This window comes from Lygodium microphyllum, chromosome 23 (assembly GCF_053477565.2).
Source record: "Lygodium microphyllum isolate KBCC chromosome 23, Lygodium_microphyllum_v1.1.10, whole genome shotgun sequence".
Classification (NCBI taxonomy): domain Eukaryota; kingdom Viridiplantae; phylum Streptophyta; class Polypodiopsida; order Schizaeales; family Lygodiaceae; genus Lygodium; species Lygodium microphyllum.
Window position 1 is genome coordinate 123,587,913 of NC_141157.1, and position 7,008 is coordinate 123,594,920.

General features: G+C 44.4%; 1 non-coding gene across 1 annotated transcript; it reads right to left on the minus strand.

Moving 5' to 3' along the window:
- Positions 1-1,570: 1,570 nt before the first annotated feature.
- LOC148016700 (U1 spliceosomal RNA) lies at positions 1,571-1,732 on the minus strand. Its single transcript, XR_015688222.1, has one exon. It is a non-coding gene; the product is annotated as a U1 spliceosomal RNA (small nuclear RNA).
- Between the last annotated feature and the right edge of the window lie 5,276 nt (positions 1,733-7,008).

Consider the following 7,008-nt stretch of genomic DNA (forward strand, 5'->3'; position numbering starts at 1 on the left):
CGGAATGAGCACCCGTAGGCCATCATACCCCCTGAAACCACAGCAATACCCAAGCCCTATGGTGACTCGTGGGCCAATGATGAGCAGCCAGAAGAATGGACCTTCACAAAATTCAGTAATACATTCTCGGGCAGGTTGCTCCAGAAATATCATGTTCTGGAAGCATAGGCGAGGCTAGGTCAATAGGATGCAATCTAACAGAGAGCCCACCCTGACTCATTGGCAAGGAAAAAGGCAGCCGTTAGATTTTGGGGTGGTCAACACTCAAAGCTTATGCCACGCTTCTTGAACCAAAGTAATGCATTCTGCTCTTGGAATGAGATCTGTCAACCTAGGTACAGAGACATGGAGACAATCCAAGGAATTCTGGAACCATACCCTACTTTGGAGTCAACTAGCTTATTAAGCAGCCTTGTTGTCTGCAACGCTTAGGAGGATCGCTCATTTTGATTGGGACCCGGCATATAAAAAGAGATGGTTTGAAAGGGAGGGAACACTACCGTTGCTGCAACTCATGGCCAATCCAGGTAGAGTATTGGAGAATGTCTGATCTCGTCTCAGCGCAAGTGCTCAAGCATTCTAAGCAACCGCAGAATCTCAACAACCGTACTGGACATGAAGAATTCCAAGCACTCCAAGCAGCATCCCTCTCTCTCACACAAGATTGCCACCATTGAGCTTCCCTCAGAGTTTCTTGCAAATCCTGCTTGATCCCCCTCTATTAGATCAGTAATGAATATACAGAACTTGCGGCAGACGGATCCATCTGCTGCTGCTCTGACCTGTTGGGATCAGTAAGGCTTGATCTCCCCGATTTCAGGGGGGCAGGTCACGGCAGATGGGTCCAAACTCAGAATCAAAAGATGCCTTGGAGGTCAGAGCAACCACGGCGTGCAAGGTTGATCTTCATCAACAAAGGTGTCTGCTTCCGTCTCTGTATCCTGAAATTTGAGCTGGCCAGAATATGGTTGTGAGGGCGTTGTAACTAGTACAGCGGCGTCCTTGTGTTCATCATACGTACGTGCCTGGGGTGGATAGTAGATCACGAGAGGCTGCAGCAAAATCCTGTCAGCTCGTTCCACTCACAGGGCGGCGCGGTATACCGGCCGTCAGGAGATCTCCTTAGCCTTTGAGGGGAGGGTTCGATCCAGGAAAGAAGCCGCAAACAACCAAGCGCAGACAGGCGCTATGCTATGGTTGCGGGGGTGGGGGTGGGGGGTGGGGCTTTTGCAGAGCGACCATTTATAAAGATAAGACCGTTCCGTTAGGTGTGTTGTGCGATCCCTGCTGACCAAGCTGCAACTGTGCAATCAAATGGACGAACCTTCTTTACCTTGTGCGCGAGTTTGGAGGAGAGTCCAGTAGCAGTCGTTGCTCTCCGTGTGTGAGGCGGGCACAGCAGACGCAGAAGCGCATCTTTGCAGGAGGAACTCCTGGCTTTAGGGCAGCCATATCCCCGAGCCCGGCATGGAAGCACCCAACAGCCATATCCACGAAGCACCCGAACCTGTCATGAGAACACAAAACTGTCATCCGGTTAACTTCCGATTTCGGAGGTCTGAGGAGTTGAATAGGGGCCGCGCGAACGCGAGCCCCCGCTGCCACAAATTATGACGTGCACTCTCCCACTCAGGGGAGATGCTAGGGTGCGGCCCGTCCGCAGTGCAATGGAGAAGCCGACCCTAGGCCATCGGCCTTCTTGATCACCGATAGACCCCGCCCAGGTAAGTATGCTTCTCCCAGCCCCAAGCTTCGCCTTAAGTAGGCGGTCAAGTCGGTTACCTGCGTCCCCCTGTCCGCCCACTACTCTCCAGCCCTGCGCATCTCTCTACCTACGGGAGGGGGCGAACGCCAAAGTCCCCCCCAACCCAACTCCAACACGTGGCAAGAGCCGGAAGGATACGCTAGGGCGATTCACAAGCCAGTTTTGATGAGTCGTGCTCTTGGAGGGGCCATTTACTCCAGTGCCGTGAGATGGCCCGGGGCGGCGGACCTTCTCTCCGCTCCTCGAAGAGCCACCACTAGCATCGCGCGTACCCTAGAGGCATTGGGATCGCCTCGACCTTCCGAGCCTTGTTAATGCTTCCACCCAGCTACCACAAACCATGGAGGCATGATAGCTCTTTCATGTCACCAAGGCAATTGGTTGCACATAGATAAGCACTTGGCTAGTAATGAGCCTCGTTAATGCCTATGCGCTCCGTTGCTCTAAAGCTTGGAGACAAGGTTGCGACAATGCGATAGTTCTAGGGAAAAGGCAACATAAATACTTGCTTTTATCTAAAAGATTGCTACAAACTCGACCCAAACAGAAAACTCCTGTAAGATAAGGTGAAAGAGGATTCAAAAGCTATAGGGGCTACATGTAGCCTGTCAAACTAAACTCCTGTAGGATAAGGTGAAAGAGGATTCAAAAGCTATAGGGGCTACATGCAGCCTGTCAAACTAGTCCTTGTTCCAAGCGCTCTTTGAATTGTGAGGTAGCCCCATGTGAAAACGTCTTGAAGAGAAAAAGTACTAATATTTTCCATCCTCGACTTCAAGAGTCTTCGTGTGCACTTCGAAATCCCTCAAAGTGATGATTTTGGTACAAACCCAAAATTCAGGTGTTCAATAGCATTTTTCCATCCTCAGCTTTGAGAGTGTGACTTTGGATTCCTCTTAAGGCAATATGCTTGGATGCGCGACCTAGTGAATGTCAACTTTGAGAGTGTGACTTTGGATTCCTCTTAAGGCCATATGCTTGGATGCGCAATGTAGTAAATGTCAAAGGGAACAAGAAAAGGTCATTTAATATCAAGGCTTACGTGCTAGCCCATGATGAGTCTTCTCCGATTAACCACTATGGAGTGAAAAAGCAAGTGGATGCTAACCCACAAATCAACCCCGACCACATCGACATTCATTCAAGCACTTGCACCAAGGTTTAATCTTATCCGAGTCACCCAGCATTGGTATGACAGTGGAGCATCAAGTACGTTTATCAAAGCAACATGCGTCTAAGCCTTCCTTTATAAGCAAGAACCAAAGCTATAACAGAGGAAACCCAGATTCTTAGTAAACCATTCCGCTTACTAGGTCCAGCCTTTTATTGAAAACTCACAAGCTTATACATCTTGCCCAAGCATAAGGTACTATGAGGATAATGCTACATACATATTGGTGTGCCAAATTCTTCCATCATTGGATGACTCAAATAGTCTGCTTGTTCAACTACACATTGTTTAGTTGCTTGCATCAATGGGAGAGCTTGGTATGACATATTCTCCTAGAATGTGTTCTATTGCATCACTAGCACTTTTGTTCCAATAGGTAGGATGTTGTAAGTGTCACTGTTTGTGAGATTAAGCTCCACCACCTACAAACAAGAACATCTTAACACCCCACTTAGGAATCATTGACATCTTTGTTGTTGCCGCATGCATCCGCATCACCTCCATAATTGTCTTCGGCCTCTTTGATAATGTTAAGCCTAGGACTACTTGCATAGTTTTAGTTCCATTTTGTTGTGTAAATGGTCCTTATATCGTAGTGTGAATCTTTTAGGAGGAACTTAAATGCACTAGTACACTCGTGCAATACAACTTTGGACTATGAACAGACTCCCCAAAGTGGAAGAGCACAAGGCTATCTTGTCAAAGACCCAAAAAGCTAATATTATGTTGCCTTAGACAAAGAAAACATTTTCTTTCTTGGCAAACAATTCAATCAAACTATTTTTAGCTATTTAATAGATTATTGCCCATTCGGATCGTGCATTGACACAACTAAGGGGGTGAGTCTCTCTCTCCCTTTTTTTTAAGGTGGTGAGTCTCTCTCTCCTTTTTCTTCTTCTTCTTCTTCTCCTTATGCACTTTTTTTTGTGTGAAAACCATGGATCTATTGTACGGAGATGTTTTGTACACAAGTCTAGCATGAGAGGGAAGCAATGGTTAGATGCAAAGTAGAAACTATGGAGTGTAAGAAGGTTAAGAGAGAGAAGAACACAAGAGAGTTATGTGGGTACAAAATAAGGGGTGCTCTCATTCTTTGTTAACTTTGCTTATGTTTCATTGTACAATGTCCTTATATAAGGGATGCCCACCCGACTATTACTATTAGCCATTGGCCTTTACCCAACAACCTTCCGCTTAAAGGCTAATGTGCCTTTATGAGAGTATAAGAAGAAAGTGAAGATACTATCCAATGCCCATTAACACTCTGCAATGTGTAAAAGGTAAATTGTTCATGAGAAAATATGTAGAGTTATCATTTGTATGGATTCATCCTCCAAAACCTCCCTGATAAAGTGTTCCTTCACCTCAACGTGCTTTGTCTTTGCATGAATGACATGATTCAATGCTAACTCAATCGCACCCTGACTATCATAGTGCAATACCTCTCCTACAATGCCCAAGTCTCCCACTAGATGAGTAAGCCATACGGCTTCACAATTTTGTGCCAACAAACTGAATGGAACTATGACTATCATAGTGCAATGTAGGCACCTCTCTTACAATACCCAAGTCTCACACTTGATGAGTAAGCCATATAGCTTCCTTGCAAGCCTCAATGGATACAACATACTCTATCTCAATGGTAGATACTCTATCCCTAGCATACTTTCCATATAGATAGTGATTGGTCTCACTCCTAGTATACCCTAAAGACCGCATCAAGGCATCAGAATTATGATACCATTCCCTAGGAGCCTATTTCAAACCATATTAGCTCTTATGCAACCAACCACTTCTTGCCTTGCACAACAAACCCCTAAGGTTTGAAAGAAATCAGAGAGAGAGAGATGGACAAAGGCCAGGCCGCCAGAAGGGTAGCAGCCATGCTCCCTGCTCAATCCATTATCATTCACACTATCAAGTCAACTGTAGTACAACACACACATACAAGAATCAAGTAACCTAGATGTAACTATGGTTAAGTCAGTATGACTTGGCCTTATTCAACTAAGACAACTGAACCAAAGACTATGAGCTTGACTCTCAACACTCCCCCTCAAGCTCAAGTGTGGTACTTCACTCCAAGTAGCTCTCTGAAATGCACAAACTTATCTTTATCCAATGACTTGGTAAAGATATCATCAACTTGGTCTTTTGTCCTCACATGGACCAAATCAATGTCACCTGTAATCACTTTTTCTCTGATAAAGTGATAGTATACATCAATGTGCTTAGTCCTAGCATGATAGACAGGATTACTAGCTAGGAGCACACTACTCATGTTGTCACAATAAAGTGTGACAGGCCTAACTTCTTGCATGCCCAAATAATCAAGAAGCTTCATGAGCCATGCTGCCTCACATGCAGCTAATACAACACCTCTATACTCTACCTCAGTACTAGAGAGTGCAACTATAGGTTGCTTCTTACTGCTCCAACGACCATACTACTACCAAGGGAAAATGCATATCCACTAGTAGATCTCCTATCATAGGCACTGCCTGCCCAGTTAGCATCTGTATATCCTGTAAGCTCTAAAGGCTTACCATGCTCATAGAATAGACCATAGTCTGATGTGGCCTTCACATATCTCAAGATCCCCCTCACTACATCCAAGTGAGGCTTCATAGGCTTCTACATGAATTGGCTAATCAGTCCAACTGAATAGTTAAGATCTGGTCTAGTAATGGTAAGGTAAATTAGGCTACCTACCATTTGTCTATACATAGTGGCATTCTCAATCTCATGTCCAACATCTGCAAGTAGCTTAACATTTTGCTCCAATGGAGTGCTCAAAGACTTGCAATTCAACATACCATACTTGGTTAACATGTCTTGTGCATACTGCTTTTGCAACAACCAAGTACCATGAGGTGTAGAGACAACCTCAATTCCAAGGAAATACTTCAATTCACCCAAATCTTTGACCTGAAATTCAGCATGTAATATTTCCTTGATCTCTCCAATTCCCATGACATCATCACCTGTAATGATCACGTCATCCACATAGATGACTAATATCACATAACCAGCCCTTGTCTTCTTTGTGAATATGCTATGATCAACCTTGCCCATAGTAAAACCAAGTTTCTATTAGCATGCACTTATCTTAGCATTCCAAGCTCTAGGTGCTTGCTTCAACCCATACAATGCTTTCTTCAATCTACACACATGTGTAGGAAAATTATGGATGTACATAGCCCTCGGCCCAATCCATGTATACTTCCTCAACAAGATCACCATTGAGAAAAGCACTCTTCACATCTATTTGATACATGCTCCATCCTCTAGATGCTACCAATGCAATCATTGTTCTCATGGTTGCCATTTTAGCAATGGGACTGAATGTCTCCTCATAATCAAGACCATATTGTTGTGCATACCCTTTTGCCACAAGTCTTGCCTTGTATCTTTCCAATGTACCATCTGATTTGCACTTCACCTTGTATACCCATTTGCAACCAATAGGCATTTTGCCTTCAGGTAGATCAACCAAATCCCAAGTGTCATTTTTAGCCAATGCTGAAGATTCCTCATCCATTGCCTTACACCAATGATCATCCAAAATAGCTTCAGATAACTTTGTGGGTTCCTTGAAGCTAGTGACTTCTGCCATATATGCATAGTGCCTCATTGTGTAGCCATAGTATGTAAGTCTATCCACAAGTTTCCTAACTCTTTCTAATCTCCTCAACTGAGGTGTAGTATTAAACTCTCCTCTCTCACGAGGTGGTATGTATCTATGTCTTACACTAGGAGTCACAATTGATGGAATACCAAACTCACTATCCAAGTTGTCAAGGCCAAGTGAATCATAACCACAAGCGAGTGGCCTTGTAACATCATCAAGTTTGCCTTTGCCTTTATCCACATTTATCCCCCTCACTGACGTACCCGTGTCAGTGGTTGGACAAAGATGTTGAAGTCCTCAATCTAATGTAGTAGCAACCTTAGAAGGCCCAGAAATTTTTGCACTCTCATTTGTATCTGCATATACATAAGTCTCATGATCAACATCATCATCCATCAAGATGGTCTTCTTCTCATGCCATGATTTCAGCTCATCAAATAC